At 42.4% G+C, this 22,192-nt stretch overlaps 2 pseudogenes across 1 annotated transcript; both read left to right on the top strand.

The window, feature by feature from the left end:
- Window positions 1-361: 361 nt before the first annotated feature.
- LOC118154074 (centromere protein R pseudogene) lies at window positions 362-1,705 on the top strand (annotated as a pseudogene).
- Window positions 1,706-4,240: 2,535 nt separating this feature from the next.
- On the top strand, window positions 4,241-22,078 carry LOC128931978 (myosin regulatory light polypeptide 9 pseudogene; annotated as a pseudogene). Its single transcript, XR_013536260.1, has 3 exons — window positions 4,241-4,312; window positions 4,558-4,578; window positions 21,137-22,078. The product of XR_013536260.1 is annotated as a myosin regulatory light polypeptide 9 pseudogene (transcript).
- Window positions 22,079-22,192: the final 114 nt, after the last annotated feature.

Genomic DNA, 22,192 nt, shown 5'->3' with positions numbered 1-22,192 from the left:
GGCGCCTGTATTCCCAGCTACTCAGGAGTCTAAGGTGGGAGAATCACTTGAACCTGGGAGGCAGAGGTTGCACTGAGCCGAGATTGCATTAATGCACTCCAGCCTGGTGACAAAGCGAGACCCCGTCTCAAAAACAAAACAAAACAAAAACTCTGAATTTCCTTTTTTGTGAAATATCCATATCCTTTGCCTATTAAGCTGATGTTGCTTTCTCGGTTCACAGCCTGTATATTGGGAACATTGTCCCTTTGTAATAAAAGAAGCATTTTTAGCAGCCTGTTTTTGTCTTTTGACATTTAGTGGGTTTGTATTTTTGCCATGCTGAAAATTTAATTTTCATTAGTTGAATTTATTCCTTAAAAGCTCCTGGATTTGGGGTAGTATTTTTAAAAGGACTTGGAAGATTGTTGGAATATCCTCACATCTTCCTGACATTTCAATGACGCTCATAAGCATTGACAATGCATGATTGCTTCCATCATCCTAATACTTTTATGGGTTCAGTATTTCCATGCAAAGCTTTCATCCATTTGGAAATTATTCATCTTAGTGTAAGGCATGAAGTACAAATCTAACTTTACAGTTTTGTCCAAGTATCTGTTAGTAAATAATCCACCCTTTCATGATTGGAAACACCACTTTTATTATATTCTGAGTTCCTGTGTGTGTTTGAATCTGTTTCTCGGCCTTGTGTCCTATTCCATTGATTTGCGTGTGCACATATATTCATTGTGGTTTTATGATATGTTCCAAGATCTGGGAGGTACAGTAGGTTATTATGGTGTGTTTCGTTTTATTCAGCAACAGTGGTGCTTCTCCGAATCTCGAAATGCCTGTTAAAGGATCACTGAAATTGGATGGTCTGTTAGAAGAAAATTCATTTGATCCTTCAAAAATCTGTTTGCTTTTCCCACAAGCTCTAAAGAACAAGAGTACCAAAATGGACTATCAAATGAAAAGAGAAAAAAATTGAATTACCCCAGTTTAATTGAAAGCAAAGAATCTACAACAAAAGTCAGTGATGAATTGGTGATCTTGCTGTCTAAAGTTGAGAAATTGTCAGAAGAAATTGTGGAGATAATGCAAAATGTAAGTCATATGCAGGCTTCAGAGGGCAGGAGAGAGCCTGAAAATCTCACTGGAATCTCCTGTGGATCACGTTTCTTAAAAAGAGAAATGCAGAAAACCAAAGAACTAATGACAAAAGTAACTAAAGAAAAACTGTTTGAAAAGAGTTGAGGACTTCCTCACAGAGAATCATGTCATCATGACAGCTGTGAATTCCTTAAAGTCATTTTAAACTGAGGCATTTGGAAGAAATGCACTCACCAGAAGCATCAACTTACTTCTGCATCTGCCTGATCATATTTAAAGGAACAGAGAAATATTCATAATTAATCTGCCCAGTAAACACCAGCTTGTAGCAGTTGGCAGGTGCAAGTCTAGATAAAATTTCTTGCAGCTAATTTAAACTTTCTACACACTAGTAGATAATCTCAATGTAAATAATACATTTCTTTTTGACTCTTTAAGCCAACAGGGAGAGGAGGATCTTGACTTATATTCTGTATCACATACATTTCGGTGGACTTTTAGCACTTGTGGGTAGACTTAATAAAGCATGTATAAAGATGGCACTTTGGTAGAGCTCTATATTTTTCTGAAATTCAAATTAAATATAATGGTGAGTAGAATTAAGTACCAGTTTTCCCATTTAAAGCCTCAACTGCTTATTAATTTATAGATTCTTAAAAAATTGTTTTTAATTTATCTAGTCTGTTGTGTAGCCATTATCTCAGAAGTGAGTTTTTATTTTCCTGTGCTTGGAGAAAAAAAACACTTTCAAGGTTTTAAATGTCAATACCATTTATAAAATATTATAATGTATTTTTCAGTACACATGTTTTAAATATGAAGTGTTTTGAGCTAAACCACACAGAGTACTGAATTTAAGAAAAAGACCTTTATTGAGAGCAATATGTGTTCCCTTCTAAACTATTTTGAAACATTCAATTTCAATTATTATGTGGTGGGAAAAAAAAGAAATGGATGAGGAAGTCAGGAATGGACTACATAGCGAGTATCGGGAAAAGACAGTTTGGGTCTGGTTTTAGCCGTGTCATTAGTATTTGGCATTGCAGGTGAGCGTAGGAGAAAACAGTCAGTTAAACTACACAGCAGAGAGCATTTAAGGGGGAAGTGCATATCTCCTGTACCTTATCATTGTTGTGACATCTCTACAACAGCTTTAAAAATATATCTGCATTGGCTGGGTGTGGTGGCTGATGCCTGTCATCCCAGCACTTTGGGAGGTCGAGGTGGGCGGATGACCTGAGGTCAGGAGTTTGAGACCAACCTGACCAACATAGTGAAAGCTCATCTCTACTAAAAATACAAAAATTAGCCAGGTGTGGTGTCAGGTGCCTGTAATCCCAGCTACTGGGGAGGCTGAGGCAGGAGAATCGCTTGAACCTGGGAGGCAGAGGTTACAGCGAGCCAAGATTGTGCCATTGCACTCCAGCCTGGGAAACAGAGAAAGACTCCGTGTCAAAAAAAAAAAGTTTGTATATATATTCTTGGAGATGTACCTCCTGCTCCACTCTGGAGATGGTTCCTGGTATTTTATTCTGAATGTCTCACCATCCTTGGCAATTCCCTTTGCCTTTCTGTTTTCTGGATCCCCTGCCTTCCTCTTTCTTGGTTTGTTTCTTTATTTCAGTGAACTACATCCTTCAACAGCTTCCTAAGAACTAGTGTGTAGGAGGTAAAGTGGTTTACTTCCTGCATTTCTGAAAATAACTTTACCGTCACTTTGTTTGACAATTTGGTCAGGTACAGGAACCAGAAATTATTTTCCCTCAAAATTCTGTTGACATTTACTCATTTCTTCTGTTTTCCAATGTTGCCATTAAGAAATATGATGGGCCTGGTGGCTCACGCCTATAATCCCAGCATCTTGGGAGGCCCAGGCCTGAGGATTGCCTGAGCACAGGAGTCTGAGACCAGTCTGGGCAACATGGTGAGATTTCATCTCTACAAAAACTTAAGAAATTATCTGAGCATGGTGAGTCATGCCATGGTCCCAGCTACTCAGGAGGTTGAGGCAGGAGGCTGGCTTGAGCCCAGGAGGTTGAGGCTGCAGTGAGCCATGTTTGTGCCACTACACGGCAGCTGGGCAAAGAGTGGGACTCTCTATTAAAAAAACAAAGTTTGATGTCATTTTGGCTCATTTTCTCATCTCACATGTAAACAGTTTTTTTCTCTCTGGAAGTTTTAGGGTTTTGGTCTTTGTCCCAGCATGCTGACATTGCACAGTGGTGGCCTGGGTCTAGGTCTGTTTATGTTCCCTTTATTGGCAAGTGCTGGGTTGTATCAACCTGGAACTAATAATGTCCTCAGACCTAGAAAATGTTCTTCTTTATGTTCTATGCTTCCTCACCATTTTTCTTACTCAGGAAATTCTCTGATTTGGATGCTGAATTATGAACTTATTTCCGAATCTTACTTTTTCTCTCTTGTTTTCTATTACTTCATATTTCTTCCTGAGATGATTCATTAACTTTTCCTCCAATCCTTCTTTTGAAATTTGAATTTCTGCTATTGATGTTGATTTCCAAGTGCTTAGAGTTTAGATTCCTTATTCTCTGAATGCTCTTTTTGTTGCTGTGGTAAGTAGGTTCCTGTTCTTGCTTCAAGGTTGCAGCATCTCCCCTTATCTTTCTTTGTGTGTTACGATAATTTTTTTTTTTTGAGATGGAGTTTTGCTCTTGTTGCCCAGGCTGAAGTGCAATGGAAAGATCTCAGTTTACAGCAACCTCTGCCTCCCAGGTTCAAGTGACTCTCCTGCCTCAGCCTCCCAAGTAGCTGGGATTACAGGCATGCACCAACATGCTGGGCTAATTTTTTTTCTTTTTTTTTTTAATAGAGATGGAGTTTTTCCATGTTGGTCAGGCTAGTCTCAAATTCCTGACCTCAGCCTCTCAAAGTGCTGGGATTACAGGCGAGAGCCACCACACCCAGCCATGATAATATTTTTTTAAAGTTTTCCTCTGCACCCTCTTATCTCTCTTCTCTCCAAGTTCCCTTTCTGTCTGATCTCTTTACTTCACAGTGGGAGCTTTCCTTGAGTATCTGGTGATGCTTGGCTGTCAGATTTAAAGTAAGGAACTGTGAGCTCATTGGAAACTTTGTGTGCATTAGTTGAACTTTTTGACTAGAGGACATTGCTGGGGGTGATGGGATGCCAGATGCCAGCATCTGTGGGCCATGTATCTTGGTCATGCTCAGGTTCCCCAGGTCTCTCATCTCTGGTGTAAGCCAGGCTGCTGGTGTCCAGGAAGCTTGAGTGTGTGGGAGCAGGGACAATCTCCCTGGCCACTGTTGTTTTCAGCATAGAACTGCAACCTGGCTCTCAGCTGTGCCTGGTTTCCCCAGAAAATGATCTTATATTCCCCCAGGGTTAGACAGATGTAATTTCTTGGCTGTGCAGATTGAAGAAAGAGATCTGGGGCTCCAACTGCTGCCTTTAGCGATTTTCAGCTGATTTGCTATGTCCAGTCCTACTCTGTGCCTTCAGAGGTAAGTAATTGGTGCCTCGATTTCTGAGCTTTTTCAAGAATGTGTTGAAACCAAGCCCCAAAGAGAAAGAAGCCAATGACTAACAGAAATTCTTAAGCTTGCAGGATGGCAGATAAGAAAAGAAACATCTTGCTGAAATGCTGAAACTTCCTCTGCTCATGAGATTAAAAAAAACTGGCTGAAATCAGTTGGACCCAACATGACCAGCTAGAGTCTGCAGAATGAGCTCGCTGACATTACCACCTTTCCATCACAAGTTTCACACTAATGCCCCCCAAATTTGTACCCATGACCCAGGAGGAGGCATGAAGTCCTCTCCTTTCCTTCCACCAATCACCTCCTAATCTCAGAATCCACTCACTAAACATTTTCTAATAAAGACACTGCCTAAAAGCTGGCACAGGGGGATATATTTGAGCTGGACTTCTGTCTCCTTGTGGGTCGATCTGTTTTCATTATCTCAAAACACTGGTGCTGTAGTATTGGCTTCTGATACATTGGGCAGTGGGCCCTTTCACTCGGTAACACCGCATCAGGAACTGGCCTGGTCTCGAAACCCCAGCCCTGCCCTTCAAGGCATCCAATTTTCATCATTTTCTTTCTTTCATTTTTTCCAAGATGGAGTCTCCCTCTGTCACCAGGGTGGTGTGCAGTTGTGCGATCTCCACTCACTGCAACCTCTGCCTCTTGGATTTGAGTGATTCTCTTGCTTCAGTCCCCAGAGTAGCTGGGACTACAAAAACCCACCACCACAACCTGCTCATTTTTGTATTTTTAGTAGTGACAAGGTTTCATCGTATTGGCCAGGATGGTCTTCAACTCCTGACTTTGTGATCTTCTCCACCTCAGCCTCCCAAAGTGCTGGGATGACAGGTGTTAGCCACTGTGCCCTGCCCACTCCCCCCACCTTTTGTTCTTTAATCCAGAGCATCTGCAATATCTCTTTGGACTGAGAGCTAGTGCCCTCACCCTGGTTACAGAAAACAGCTTTCTCAGGCATAGTGTGGAATGGATGGATGTATCATCTTGGGAATAAAAAATGGCAGGTGCCAATCTTCCACGTATTGATTTTATGTATTGTGTGTTCCGTGCTTGAGGCAGGCTGGAGGGACCTCCACAAAACCCTATTCCTTGACCCATCGTTGAGCCACAGCCTACCCTTCGCTACCGGGAGAGAGTTGCAAAGGCTCTTCCCCATCGCTCTCCACACAGGCATTTCAGGTGGCGACATTTGTCAGATATCCTGGTGAATGCTTGACCCAGCACACTCTTGCTCTGCAGCCTCCTCTGTCTGTTAGCATACTCCATCTTCAGTTAGAACATTTACAAGTGTTTTGCTTTTCTTAATCTTATCTTGGCATCTAAGGCCCAGTTTACCTTATATTGAATCTGAGATGTTTCCAAAATTCCACACACATTTGCAAGTCATGGGTGGGTTTGCATGGTCCAAGCTTCTTACATCATCCTTCACTTTGAAGTCCAAAGTGAACCAACTGAACTGAAAACAACTAATTCCATGGAAGTTGTTTGCAGGATTAAGTATCATTTTCAAATGACACTATATCACTTGGAATTTCACTAGAAAATCTTTCAGTTGCCAACTCTTCTCAGGCTCTGCAGTTTCCAAAAAACCATATTTCTTTCCAAGTCAGACACACCCACACACACACATTATACACACATTACATGTGCATACATAATACACACAAGTTTTCTTCATTAGAGTCAGACAGAAAAGAAATCGAATTCATTGAATTTTTCTCTGTTTAATCACTTATTTCAAGACAAAGGAACACAAAATCCAGGTGAAATTCATCCTACCTGCTTCATTCTTTGGCTTTGTGGTATTTAATATTTTAGCCAATCTCTATCTCTGTAAACATAAATGTACTAATGCTGATTGATTTACCTACTCTAACCATTGTTGCTCCTAATTTCAAATTATCCAGAAATTTTCCACAAGGCATTTTTCTTGTATAACCATGTTTTAGACTTTACACCCATATCACAGACTTGGGATTTAATAAGAATTCTGGAGTTCTTGAATTCACATCATCGGCCTCAGCTTCACCTAGATGATAGGCAGTGTATTTAGATCAAGGCTGGAGCCATTTCCATCTTTGCAGCCAATGACATCTCAGTTTTTGTGTGTGTGTGTTTGTTTGTTTGTTTGTTTGAGACAGAGTCTCACTCCATCACCAGGCACCAGGCTGGAGTGCAATGGCGCGACCTCGGCTCACTGCAACCTCCGCCTCCTGGGTTCAGGCAATTCTCCTGCCTTAGCCTCCTGAGTAGCTGGGATTACAGGCACGCGCCACCAAGCCCAGCTAATTTTTTTGAGTTTTTAGTAGAGACGGGGTTTCACCATGTTGGCCAGTCTGATCTCAATCTCTTGCCCTCATGATCCACCCGCCTCGGCCTCCCAAAATTCCGGGATTACAGGCGTGAGCCACCGCGCCCGGCCGACAAATCAGCTTTTATGGTACGTTCCCTTGGAAAATCCCATGTGATCGTTGACAGGAAAAGCATGTAGAGCCTTGGGAAGCTGGGGTCCTAGTTGGCCTCAGTTTTTCAGAATTAGCCAACCACAGAAGCCCAATGGGGAGCTGCAGCAAGTCTGAAGCACAATCGAATGACAAATCATCACTTTTTTTTTTTTCTGAGTTGGAGTGTGACTGGTGACTCTGTCGCCAGACTGGAGTGCCATGGCACGATCTTGGCTCACTGCAACCTCCACCTCCTGAGTTCAAGCGATTCTCTTGCCTCAGCCTCCCAAGTAGCTGGGACTACAGATTCCCACCACCACACCCAGCTCCACCATGAGGCCAAGCTAATTTTTTCGCATTTTTAGTAGAAATGGGGTTTCACCATGTTGGCCAGGATTACAGGCATGAGCCACCATGCCTGGCCTGATGAATGGTCACTTCTTCTCTTCTAAGGAGTATTCTCTGAATCCACTGGACACATTTCTGCCCGAACCAGACTAAGGAAGCCAGGCTTTTGCTGCATTTCAGGTTTTCCACATTTTTGAACTCCAGATGAATTTCATTTTGTCTTGAAGGTGGGCCAGGAATATTTGCATGATCCTAAAAGTTTTTATGTCATTAAGCCAAATTTTACCCATCGATTAAAAAGAAAAGCTATGCTTTTTTTTGGCTGGTGCCTGAATTTTTTTAAAAAATGTGTGCCAACTTTTAAAAATCAGATTGTCCTCTGTAATGAAATACAGTGTCAGGTCATTTTCTTTTTACAGTCTTTTCTCTCTGCTTGTCAAGACCCAACCATCAGGTATCAGCTTTGACTCAGCTTGTCAGGATGAGACATCCTGAACAGTCAACTATCTTTGATTTTAAAAGATTTTGAGCTAAAATTAGTATCTTGAATTTCAAACAATAAATGCATGTTTCTAACTAAAAAAGGTAAGAGGGAAGATGTCAACAACTTTTCTATCATTAAATATTAATTTAATCATCTGTTTTTTGATTTTGGGTGTCTCTATGTAGCCTAGTGTTTTGATGAACCTCCTAGAAATACTACATAGGTTTTATTTCCTTGAACTGCCTCATGAAATTCTAAGGTTTGGGCATGTGCAAAGCTTTTCTTTTCTTTTCTTTTCTTTTTTCCTTTATGTTTTTTTGAGGCAGGGTCTCACTCTGTTGCCCAGGCTGGGGTTCAGTGGTGCAATCCCAGCTCACCCTAGCCTTGACCTCCTGGGCTCAAGCAATCTTCCCATCTCAGTCTCCTGAGTAGCTGGGACTATAGGCTATACCATGTCTGGCCAATTTTTTTATCATTCAGCGTTTTGCTATGTTGCCCAGACTAGTCCTGAACTCCTGACCTCAAGCAATCCTCCCACCTTGGCCCCCTACAGTGCTGGGATTACAGATGGGAGGCACCACGCCAGGCTGAACGTTTCTCTTAAGAATTCTTTACAAATCTTATAGTTTCAGTGCACCTTCATAAGTAGTTCTCTAAGAAGAGGTCTCTCAACTACCAAAAGAAGAGCTTTTACTCCTTTATCCTGTTACATTTTCTTCTGAGAAAACATTTTCTATCATTGCAAAATTACAGCATAAATTCTTATTTTCTTTTTCTTTTTTTTTTTTATGATATGGAGTCTCACTCTGTTGCCCAGGCTGGAGTTCAGTGGTGCAGTCTCAGCTCACTGCAACCTCCACCTCCCAGGCTCAAGCAATTCTCCTGCCTCAGCCTCCCAAGTAGCTGGGATTACAGGCACTCACTACACCTGGCTATTTTTTGTATTTTTATTAGAGACAGGATTTCACCATCTTGGCTATGCTGGTCTTGAACTCCTGACCTCAGGTGATTCTCCCACCTCAGCCTCCCAAAGTGCTAGGATTACAGGCATGAGCCACTGTACCCAGCTGTAATGCTTTAAATGTTTGTTTCAGCAACATCTCACACCTAGTACCAAATATGTTCTGGTATCTATTGCTAGTAACAAATCACTATAAAATTTGGAAGTTTAAAATACTAATTTTTTTTTGTTTTGAGACAGAATCTGACTCTGTCACCCTGGATAGAGTGCAGTGGCATGATCTCAGCTCACTGCAACCTCCACCTACCTGGTTCAAGTAATTTCCCTACCTCAGCTTCCCAAATAGCTGGGATTACAGGGGGATGCCACCATGCCTGGCTAATTTTTTTGCATTTTTAGTAGAGACAGGGTTTCGCGTGTTGGTCAGGCTGGTCTTGAACTCTTGACTTCATGATCCTCCCACCTCAGCCTTCCAAAGTGCTGGGATGACAGGCCTGAGCCACCGCACCCAACCTCTCATGTGATTATAGTTAGGTTGTGACCACATCTGTAGTCCTCTGAAGGCTTTCTTACTCCCACGTGTGTGGTTAATGTTGACTCTCAGCTAGAACACTTACATATGGCACTGCCTTGTGGCTTCCAGTTTCTCATGGCATGGTGGCTTGATTCTGAGAGAATGAGGTGGAAGGGAGAACATGGAATTCCTGTGGCATAGCCTTGGAAGGCGCAGGCTATTACTTCTGTGCTGTAAGTCTCGAGGCAGTCACAGGGTCACTCAGGAGCAAGGAGATTGAACACAGAGTGTACCACTCAATCAGAGGGAAGTCAATGTTGCATTCTAAGAAGACTCTGTGGGAGGGGACATGTTGAGGCCACCATATTTTGAATAAACAATCTGTCACAATGTCTAAGGTCAAGTTTTAAGCACAGACGCTATCCTTACTACAAACAAAATTAAGAGGTAGACGTGTACCTAGCTTATTCGACACTCAATGCATATTACTGTTAAATCCTTATATTTTATTTATTTTATCATGAAATGCAAATAATAATTTTAATAATTGAGGCTAAAAAATAATTGATGACAGTAAAATTTTTTTTTTTTTTTTGCTCTTGTTGCCCAGGCTGGAGTGCAGTGGCACAATCTCTGCTCACTGCAACCTCTGCCTCCCAGGTTCAAGTGATTCTCCTGCCTAAACCTCCTGAGTAGCTGGGATTACAGGCACCTGCCACCACACCTGGCTAATTTTTTGTATTTTTAGTAGATACGGGATTTCACCATGTTGGTCAGGCTGGTCTCGAACTCCTGACCTTGTGATCCTCTCACCTCAGTCTTTTACAGGCGTGAGCCACCATATCGGCTGAAATTTTTCTTTTATTGAACTTTGTGTATACAATTATGTTAGTACACTTTTCAGTGAAAAGTAAAAAATGACAATAAAAATTTTATGGGATCGAGTCCAGTGGTTCACGCCTGTAATGCCAGCACTTTGGGAGGTCGAGGTGGGTGGATCACCTGAGATCAGGGATTCAAGACCAGACAGCCTGACCAATATAGTGAAACCCTATCGCTATTAAAAACACAAAAATTCATCAGATATGGTGTTGTGCACCTGTAGTCCTATCTAGTTGGGTAGCTGAGACAGAAGAATTGCTTTTACCCAGGAGGTGGAGGTTGCAGTGAGCTAAGATTATGCCACTGAACTCTATCCTGGGTGACAGAACAAACCTACCTGAGAAAAAGAAAAAGAACTAGGGTTGGTCACAGTGGCTCATGCCTGTAATTCTAGCACTTTCGGAGGCCAAGGTAAAAGAATTACTTGAAACTAGGAGAGTTTAAGAAAACCTGGGAAACAAATCAAGATCCTGTCTCTGCAAAAAAAAGTTAAAAAAAAAATAGCCAGGCATGGTGGTGTATGTTCGCAGCCCTCACAACCTGGGAGGCTGAGATGGGAGGATCTCTTGAGGCCAGGTGTTTGAGGCTGCAGTGAGCTGTAGCCTACATTCTAGCCTGAGTGACAGAGCAAGACTATTTCAAAAAGAAATAAAGGATCTCAGCAAACTCTATATAAACAAACTTAACAAAATCAAGCCCAGACAAGAAGCAAATTATTAAAAGCCAAAAACTAGAAGAAAATAAAAAATCCTCTTTAAAGTCTCACTTTACATGCAGCAGAGAAAAATGACAAATTACATAATAGGGAAGCAACCATCTGAAGGACTGTGGATTTTCCATAGAAGCAAAGAAGCCAGTAGACGGTGGAATGACATCTAACAACATACATACCTGATCTGTGTGCTGGAAACAAGAAAATACTAATAAAGGAAATCAAAGCAGACTAAAGAAATGGAGAGATATACCTTATTCATGGATTGAAACACTCAATATTGTTAAATGTCAATTAGAAAAAATGTTTATAGATTCAATGCAATCCTGATTTTTTTGTTTAAAGTTTGATTTTTTTTTTTTCTTTTTGAGACAGATTCTGGCTCTGTTGCCCAGGCTTGAGTGCAGTGGCATGATCTCAGCTCACTGCAACCTCTGCCTCCCAGGTTCAAGTGATTCTCCTGCCTCAGCCTCCCAAGTAGCTGGGATTACAGGCACCTGCCACCACACCCAGCTAATTTTTATATTTTTAGTAGTACAGGGTTTCACCATGTTGGCCTGGCTGGTCTCAAACTCTTGAGCTCAAGTGACCTTCCTGCCTCAGCTTCCCAAAGTGCTGGGATTATAGGCATGAGCCACTGTACCCGGCCAAAAAGTAGTAGAAATTTTTCTTGATAATTTTTATCAATATCAATAAGCTGATGGCAAAATTTATAGCAAAAAACACATATAGAAGGTAATGGAATAGCTAAAATCATTTTGGAAATGAAGAACAAAGTTTTAAGTCTAGTACAACCTGATTTCAGTACTTATAAAACTACAGTAATCAAGTCAGTGTAGTATTGGTAGAATGATAAACACATAGATGATGGAGCAAAAGAGTCCAAACATAGACATAGAAATGGTGAACTGATTTTTGGCAAGGATGCAAAGGCGATTCAATGGAGGAATCAAGAAATGGTGCTAAAACAATATTTGCATATGGGTATTCATATGCAAAAAATGAACATGACCCGTTCTTCACATGTCATACAAAATTTAACTCAGAATGGATCACAAACTTAAATATAAAATGTGAAATTATAAACCTTCTAAAGAAAACAGAAGAGACTCTTTACAATCTTTTGTCAGTCATAGGCAAAACACAATCTGTATCAGAAAAAAATTGACTATTGTACTTCAACATAATTAAAAACTTCTCCTCTGCTAAAGACACTACTGCTTAGACATAAAAAGACACCTTTACTCTCTGAGATGTTGCTTGTGGGGAGAAAATATTTGCCAATCATATCTTTCAGAGGACTTAATATCTGGTGGGACACAGTGGCTCATGCCTGTAATCCCAGCACTTTGGGAGGCTGAGGAGGGCACATCCCCTGAGGTCAGAAGTTTGAGACCACCAGCCTGGCTAATAGGGCAAAACCCTGTCTCTACTAAAAATACAAAAATTAGCCAGGTATGGTGGCACATGCCTGTAATTCCAGCTACTTGGGAGGCTGAGGCAGGAGAACCGCTTGAACCTGGGAGGCGGAAGTTGCAATAAGCTGAGATTGTGCCACTGCACTCCACCCTGGGTGATTGAGTGAGACTCCATCTCAAAAAAAAAAAAAAAGGACTTAATATGTAAAACGGTGCTCCACACTGGGCAGGCTTATGCAAACCTATCTGCAAAAGTCCAAGAGAGCAGAGAGACTGAATAAAGAGGCTGATATATTTAGTTTCTCAGAAAGAAACATTTAATAGAAACTTAGGAACAGAAGCTACATCTGTGTCTCAGGTGGTGGTGAGACAAGATGGTAGATCCCTGCACCAATACTCCCTAGGCCCAGGCCTTATATATTATGGGAAAGGGTATGTGCTTCAGAAGGGATATATAGGACAACTGCTGAAGGGCAGGATTGATGGTAAGTACTTGCTCTTACACAAGTAATAATACATAAACTGGAAACCTCAGAAGCTCCTTGAACTGTGGCTGATCAAAAGTCTACATGAAGCTGGGCACAGTGGCTCACGCCTATAATCCTAGCACTTTGGGAAGCCAAGGTGGGTGGATCACTTGACAACAGGAGACCAGCCTGGCCAACACAGTGAAACCCCATCTCTACTGGAAATGTAAAAATTACCCAGGGTGTGGTGGTATAGGCCTGTAATTCCAGCTACTCGGGAGGCTGAGGCAGGAGAATTGCTTGAACCCAGGAGGCGGAGGTTGCAGCGGGTCAAGATTGCACCACTGCACTCCTGCCTGGGCAACAGAAAGAGACTCTGTCTCCAAAAAAAAAAAAAAAAGTCAGTACGGCTCCTTAGTATCCAAGCTGGAGTTGTTCCACAAACACAGAAAGAACTCTCAAAACTCAACAATGAGAAAACAGCATTGGCCGAAGTTTGAATAGATACTTCCCAGAGTGGTTATACAAATGCCAAATAAACACTTGAAAAGATGCTTGGCATAATTAGTCATTAGCAAAATATAAATTAAAACCATAATGGCGTACCACTGCTTACCTATTAGAATGGCTAATCCCTCCTAACTCCCCCACAAACCATCCCTTGCTTCCACAAATGAACAGTACCAAGTACTGGTGAGGGTACAGAGAAGCTGGAACAGTCGTGTCGCTAGTGAGAGACTGAATATGCAAAAGGACAGTGGCCAGAATCACATAAAAAACAGACCTCTGTCCTACAACCTCTTTAACAACCAGCCTGGCAAGTCAAACCACACTCCTTCCCACACAGGAAGCCAAACATCCCCTACAGCAATTGGCCCATAACAGTCAGGACTTGGTCAGTAACTGTCATATTTCTTCATTTTTGTCTCCACTTCCACTTAGAGCCAACCAGAGAAGGCCAAATATGCACCCCTAACCCATCATAGATGCTGCTCTGCTTCTCCCTGCCAACAGCTTCCAATCAGCTGGCTCCTAGGAAACCAGGAGAGACCTACTCAACCCCACTCCCCAAGATCTTGCTGGTTGAGAATTTGCCCTTAGAGGCTGAGCCAGGTTCACATTCATTTCTGCTCCAAAATATGAGGTGGTTCCTCCTGCACCAACTCTGTTGTTTTATTTTATCTTCTAATATAGCAGATGTCCTCTCCCTCTCTTGTGTGAATTCAGGAAGACCTTCAGGTAATTTTGAAGTCTGAATTTTCCCAGTGAAGCTCCTCTATAAATTACTGTCTTCTTCTAACTCACCCTAGTTTTCCAAACTGCATTCCATATTATCTGGTGGTTTTGTTCATCTAAGGCTCCTCCAGCCTTAATCCACAGGGGCAGAGTGTTTTTTCCTTCTGCCTGTGGGATAATGTTAGCTGAAATCTGGTGTCCAAACCCTGTGTCTTTCTGAGACTTGTTGGGCAATTGCAGAGTTGAAGGCATTGACAGCTTGGAAGTCAACTACAGTTTCTAACATTGGTCAGAAAAGAATTCCCTTAATCTTCTGCTTCTCTCCCTCAGGCCCACACTTTACTGACATGTTCTTTCTTTTCTTCCCTCCTTCCTTCCTTCTTTCTTTCTTTTCTCTTTCTTCCTTTCTTTCCTTCTTTCTTTCTTTCTTTTGTTTTGAGACAAAGTCTCGCTCTGTCGCCCAGGCTAGAGTACAGCAGCCCAATCTTGGCTCACTGCAAACTCTGCCTCCTGGGTTCAAGCCATTCTCCTGCCTCAGCCTCCCAAGTAGCTGGGGTTACAGGCATGAGCCATCATGACTTGCCAATGTTTGTATTTTTAGTAGAGACGACGTTTCACCATATTGGCCAGGCTGGTCTTGAACTCCTGACCTCTGGTGATTTGCCTGCCTTGGCCTCCCAATGTGCTGGGATTAAGGGCATAAGCCACCATGTCTGGCCTTCGGTGACATGTTCTGACCATAGTTCCAAATCCTTTTGTTCAGTCCCAGTCCTCTGTACCCACTGAGAATGTCAATATCTCTAGTTTCTGGTAGCAAGTGATCTTACCCAGAGGTTTAAGAGTGTGCCTTTTGGCACCTAAATCAGACTCCAGGGAATCTTATCTCAGCAGAAGGAATGGAGTGGAGGCAGATTAATTTCAAGCACATCACATACACTTCCTGAGATTCTACCCTCTTACTAAATGGGATGTTTCTAGAACCTGATAAACACCAGAGGTTGAGGTCTTCTGCCACCAATTATCTCAGCAGGGAATTACTCAGGTTCAGTGTCTCTGTTAGGTTCATGGAATGATCTATGTGTGGCTTACTTATTGCTTATAGAATGTCTGAACATTCAATTTGAGATTGTGTGTCCATTCATGCCTTGAAGGCTATAAGGCTGATTTGTGTAGTTACACAACTTTTTGTTTTTGTTTTTGTTTTTGAGACAAGGTCTCTCTGTGTCACCCAGGCTGGAGCGCAGTGGCACAATCTCAGCTCACTGAAACCTCCACCTCCTGGGTTCAAGTGATTCTTGTGCCTCAGCCTTCCAAGTAGCTGGGATTATAGGCCCGAGCCACCACACCCGGAAAATTTTTGTATTTTTAGTAGAGACGTAGTTTCACCACGTTGGTCAGGCTGGTCTCAAATTCCTAGCCTCAGTTGATCCACCTGTCTCAGCCTCCCAAAGTGTTGGGATTACAGGTGTGAGCCACTGCCCCTGACCTATTTTTATTTTTGTGGAGACAGAATCTCACTATGTTGGTCAGGCTGGTCTCCTGAGCTCAAGTGATCCTCTCACCTCAGCCTCCCAAAATGCTGGGATTACAGGTATGAGCCACTGCACCCAGTTGAAACATATATTTTTATGATCCTGGTAGTTCCATAATTTCAGCTGGGGTGGGAAGAGAACTTGAACCTGGGAGGTGGGGGCTGCAGTAAGCTGTGACTGTGCCACTACACTCCAGCATGGGTGACAGAGCAAGACCATGTCTCAAAAACAGAACAAAACAAGAAAACACCCATTACCTTAACGTACCTTGTTTTGGGAGGCAGTTGGTTCTAGTTCAAGTGCCTTATGAGGTTTCAGTTAAGATGTTGGCCATAGTCATCCGAAGTCTTAACCAGGAGGACCTGTTTCCAAGATGGCTCTCCCACATGGCTGTTAGTTGGAAGTCTCAGTTCCTCTCTGGCTCATAGCAGAAATGCTCAGTTCCTTGCCGTGTGGACCTCTCCATAGAGTTTCTTGAGTGACCCCACGACATAGTAGCTGATTTCTCCCATAGAAAGCAGCACAAGAAAGAGAGAGAGTGGGGAGGGAGAAGAAGGAAACCCAGTGTGTTTTAGGACCTAGCTTTGGAAGTCGCACACATCATTTCATACTGCACTGGCTTTGCAGACCAACCCAGATACAATTTAGGAGACTACGCAAAGGCATGCATATCAGGAGGTAGGAATCACTGGGGGACATTTTAAAGAATGGCCACCACCAGTGTGCCCTCTGACCCCAAGTGATTTACATTTCTTCCACATGCAAAATACACTCACCCCCTCTCAAGCCATCCCAAAATCTAATCCCATTGCAGCATCCCCAGAGTCTAGAATTTCATCATCTAAATCAAGTCCATGTATACATGAGATTTCTCAAGTGTGTTACCCTAAGTATACTTCCTGAATACAACTCCTCTTCTCCTTTTCTTTTTTTTTTTTTTTTTTTGAGATGGAGTTTCACTCTGTCACCCAGGCTGCGGTGGTGCAATCTTGGGTCACTGCAACCTCCACCTCCGAGGTTCAAGTGATTCTCCTGCCTCGGCCTACTGAGTAGCTAGGATTATAGGCATGCACCACCACACCTGGCTATTTTTTTTTTTTTTTTTTTGAGATGGAGTCTCACTCTTGTTGCCAAGGCTGGAGTGCAATGGTGTGATCTCGGCTTACCCAAATAAATATCTGACTCCCGGGTTCAAGCAATTCTCCTGTCTCAGCCTCCCAAGTAGCTGGAATTACATGCATGGGCTATCACGACTGGCAAATTTTGTATTTTTAGTAAAGACAAAGTCAATAGTTCGAGACCAGCCTGGTGAACAAGATGAAACCCAGTCTCCAATAAAATACCCAAAATTAGCCCAGTGTACTGGCAGGCACCTATAATCCCAGGTACTCAGGAGGTTGAGACTCAGGAGAATCACTTGAACCCAAGAAGTTGCAGTGAGCTATGATCCTGCCATTGCACTCCAGCCTAAGCAACAAGAGGGAAATTCCATCTGAAAGAAAGAGAGAATGAGAGAAGGAAGGAAGGAAGGAAGGAAGGAAGGAAGGAAGGAAGGAAGGAAGGAAGGAAGGAAGGAAGGAAGGAGGGAAGGAAACATACACTTGAGTTTTGGGGCTTTTATTTTTAGATGGAATCTCGAACTGTTACCCAGGTTCCTGGAGTGGAGTGGTGCTAACTCAGTTTACTGCATCCTCTACCTCCCAGTGCAAGCAATTCTCATGCCTGAGCCTCCCAAGTAGCTAGGATTACAGGTGCACACCTCCACACCCAGCTAATTTTTTGTATTTTTAGTAGAAATCGCATTTCACTATGTTGGCCAGGCTGGTCTTGAACTCCTGTTCTCCTGATCCACTCGCCTCAGCTTCTCAAAGTGCTAGGATTACAAGTGTGAGATACCTCATCCAGCCTGGGGCTTCCTATATAACCACATTTGATTATAGTTAATGTTTTTATAATAGCATTTATAGCCTTGTGTTTTATTCAAGATAAAATGTTTGAAATTAACTCATGCTTCCTTAAAAATTTTAGAAACATTCCAAAGTGTTTAAAACACAAAAATTCCTTCCATGCTTTCTCTCCACTCCCTAGAGATAATTATTGCTAATATTTTTTCAAGTATTTACCCATACTTAGCATTGACAGAGTTTATGCTCATTGCTGAAAGAGTTTTTAATGTTTAAGGATAGTTTTGTCCATGTAGAGAACACCCCACAAATATTCATGTGTTTAATGCTTGATTTATTAAAAATATACATTCAAACAACATTTTGAAACATGTTTTAATATTCAAAGATTAGTTGCAAATGTCATTAAATTTCCTTCAACAATTTAAACTGTAATTACAAATTTAATATGAAGATTATTTGAAATACACTTATTTATTTGTTTATTTTTGAGACCAAGTCTCACTCTGTTGCCCAGGCTGGAGTGCAGTGGCACGATCTTGGCTCACTGCAACCTCCACCTCCCAGGTTCAGCAATTCTCCTGCCTCAGCTTCTCGAGTAGCTGAGATTACAGGTGCCTGCCACCACACCAGGCTAACTTTTTGTATTTTTGGTAGAGTCAGGGTTTCACCATGTTGGCCAGGCTAATCTGGAACTCCTGACCTCGGGTGACCCGCCCACCTGGGTTTCCCAAAATGCTGGGATTACAGGTGTGAGCCACTGTGCCTGGCCTCTTTTGAATACACTCTAAACATTACACAAAGTAAACATAAATGCAGTGATTACAAGACTTACTGTAATTATCCTTAAATCTATTTAAAAAAAACCAGCATCCTGGATTTAATTTATTGCTTCACTGGTTTTTACTTGTTTGTGATTTTTTCTAGGTGTGCAATATTTTCTAATTTGCTAAAAAATTTCTTTTGTTTCCTTGTGTTACTGAAATCTTATCAGACCCTACCCGTGCCCAAATTGTGTAATATCCTCAATCTTCAGATCAACCAAGGCTACTGACTTGGACGTCTCAGCAGACTGCTACCTGGTTGGGGCTCTGAAGCTTGTTGTTTCTCTCAAAGAGCCATCCTTTTTCTTTCTTTCTTTCTTTCTTTCTTTCTTTCTTTCTTTCTTTCTTTCTTTCTTTCTCTTTCTTTCTTTCTCTTTTTTTTTTTTTTGACACTGTCTCACTCTGTCACCCAGGCTGGAGTGCGGTGGATCTCAGCTCACTGCAACCTTCACCTACCGGGTTCAAGCGATTCTTTTGTCTCAGCCTCCTGAGTAGCTGGGATTACAGGTGAACGCCACCAAACTTGGCTAATTTTTGTAATTTTAGTAGAGGGGAGTTTCACCATGTTGATCAGGCTATTCTTGAACTCCTGACCTTGGGGTCTTCCCGCCTCAGCCTCCCAAAGTGCTGGGATTACAGGCGTGTGCCACTGTGCCTGGCCTCAAAGAGCTATCTTTTTCTAGTAAGATTCTGCTACGGCAACACCCTTACGTTTTAGCAACATCAGTATTCCCAAGCTTATCATGTGTTTTACCCTAACCCCAAACACAAAATCAGCTACCCTCCAAGGCTCCAGGTTTCTTTCAGTGGAGAATTATATTATAGGCCAAAATCTAGGCTCTAAGGAGCTGATGTGAAAAGGACATTGTTGTTACTGGGCCCCTCTTAGTAGTAATTGAGCTGAAAGAAAGCTAATATTCCCAATATATAAATAGTTCCTAGAAATTAATAAGAAAAAGACCAAGGCTGGGTGTGGTGGCTCAGGCCTGTAATCCCAGTGCTTTGGGAGGCTGAGGCAGGAGGATTGCTTGAGTTGAGGAGTTTGAGACCAGCTGGTGCAACATAGCCAGACCCCATCTCTACCAAACATTAAGAAAATGAGCTGGGCATGGTGGCATACATCTGTAGTCCCAGCTACGTGGGAGGCTGAGGTAGGAGGATCACTTGAACCCAGGAGTTAGAGGTTGCAGTGAGCTATGATTGCACTACTGCAGTCCAGTGACATGGTGGGACCCTGTAAAAGAAAGAAAGAGGAAAGAAAGAAAGAAAGAAAAGAAAGAAAGAAAGAAAGAAAGAAAGAAAGAAAGAAAGAAAGAAAGAAAGAAAGAAAGAAAGGGAAAAAGCCCAAAATTCAATAGAAAAATGGAATAGCCAGCTCACACACAAGGAAGTACAAATTGCCCCTCCAATATAAAAAGATGCTATTGGAAACACCACCACGGCATGTGTGTCCCTATGCAACAATCCTGCAAGATCTGTACACGTATCCCAGAACTGAAAGTACTATAAAAAATAATTCTTAACTTTACTCATAATAAGGGAAATGCAAATTAAAATTAAAACTAGGATGCCATTTTTCACCCATCTGATTGGCTAAGGTAATAATGGTTATTAACACACCACTGGCAAGAGTGAGGAAGGACAGGCGTTCTCACATATAGCCCACTGGTGGAGTGTAAATCGGTACAACTTTCTATGGAGGGCAAATTAGCAATTTCTGCCGAAATTAGATATGCTTTTGGTCCAGAAATTCCATCTCTAGGATTTTGTTCCACAGATACACTTTTATATGAGAAATGGTATATGTACAAGGGTTATTTCTTTCAGCACTTTTTTTTTTTGAAGTAGAGTTTCACTCGTGTTGCCCCAGCTGGAGGGCAATGGTGCCATCTTGGCTCCTGGATTCAAGTGATTCTTCTGCCTCAGCCTCCCGAGTAGCTGGGATTACAGGCATGGGTCACCATGGATGGCTAATTTGTGTATGTGTGTATTTTTAGTAGAGACAAGGTTTCTCCATGTTGGTCAGGCTGGTCTCCAACTCCCGACCTCAGGTGATCCACTGGCCTCGGCTTCCCAGAGTGCTGGGGTTACAGGCGTAAGCCACTGCCCCTAGCCTAGCACTTTTTCATAGCTACCAAAGATTGCTAACAACCTGTGTCCACTACAAGAGACTAGCAGAACTTGTCCAGGTGTGGTGGCTCATGCCTGTAATCCTAGCACTTTGGGAGGCTGAGGCAGGTGGATCACCTGAGGTCAGGAGTTCAAGAGAGAGAGAGAGAGAGAGAGTGACTAGTAGAATTTATCATGTTACAGCAAAACAATGGCACCCTTACCGGAGAACAAGGAAGCTCTTTGTGTCTAAACATGGAATGAACTCCTGTTACACTGTGAAAAAACCAGATGCAGAATAAGGTGTGCTACAATGCGTGCAGGAAAAAGACAAAAAGGATAGGCGTGTATTTGCTCAGTAATATTAGCGCACAGAGGAGACTGCTGACAGTGATTGCTGGAAGTGTCGAAACTGGGGGGCTTGGGGTCAGGAGGGAGAAACTAATGAATATCACTTTGTACCTTTTGAATTTTGAATCATGTGAATGTACTTTCCACTAAACAACTAAGGAGGGCCAGGTCCGGGGGCTCATGCCTGTAATTCCAGCACTGTGGGAGGCCGAGGTGGGCGGATCACTTGAGGTCAGGAGTTCGAGACCAGTCTGGCCATGTTTGGTGAAACCTCATTTCTACTAAAAACACAAACTAGCTGGGTGTGCTGGTGTGTGCCTGTAATCCCAGCTACTCAGGAGCCTGAGGCAGGAGAATCACTTGAACCTGAGAAGCGGAGGGTGCAGTGAGCCAAGATCACACCACTGCACTCCAGCCTGGGTGAAAGAGCGAGGCAAAAGAGCAAAGACCAAGACCCCTAAGAAGCTCCCTCAGCGCACAGCATCCAGTGTGTTTGCTACATTTGACCAGTCACAGATTCAGGAGTTCAAAGAGGCCTTTAACATGACTGATTGGAACAGAGATGGTTTCACAGACAAGGAAGATTTGCACGCTCTGCTTGCTTCGTTGGGGAAGAATCCAACTGATGAGTATGTGGATTCCTCCCTGGAGGAATGAGGCTCCAGGGCCCATCAGTTTCACCATGTTCCTCACCATGCTTGGTGGGAAGTTGAATGGCACAGATCCTGAAGATGTCATTAGAAATGCTTTTGCTTGCCTTAATGAAGAAGCCACTGGCACCATTTGTGAAGGTTACCTGAGAGAGCTGCTGACAACCATGGGCGATCAGTTTATGGATGAGGACGTGGATGAGCTGTACAGAAAACACCTATGGACAAAAAGGGGAATTTCAATTCCATTGAATTCACACACATCCTGAAACATGGAGCAAAAGACAAAGATGACAGAAAGAACTCGAATTCCAGCCAAATATTCCTTGTCACCATTTTGGGTACTTCTGAGATTTTCTCTTGCATGCCCTTAGCTTTACAGCTTTTGCATTTCCTGTTGTATTTATTCTCAGCCATTTTGGGTACATGTATCTTTATACTCAGACTGGAAACGGGACTTTCTAGGAATATCATTTTCAGAATAGAAAGTAGGGTAATTTAACCTACCAGCCCCTCCCCCCAATAACTGCGGTCTATACAAAGTCAATATATTTTTTCAGAGAAAGTTATTCACTCAATTTTTCTGAACCATTATTAAACTTTATGATAAAATAAAATAAAACGAAGGAGCAAAACCAACAATTAAGCAAACCAGAAACTAAGCATGACAAACGTGTTTTCATGGACTTCATTGGTGTTTCCAGGCTGATGGTAATCCATGCCTGGAGTTGATGTC

Source organism: Callithrix jacchus, chromosome 5, assembly GCF_049354715.1.
Source record: "Callithrix jacchus isolate 240 chromosome 5, calJac240_pri, whole genome shotgun sequence".
Classification (NCBI taxonomy): domain Eukaryota; kingdom Metazoa; phylum Chordata; class Mammalia; order Primates; family Cebidae; genus Callithrix; species Callithrix jacchus.
This window is presented reverse-complemented; position numbering and strand designations above follow the sequence as displayed.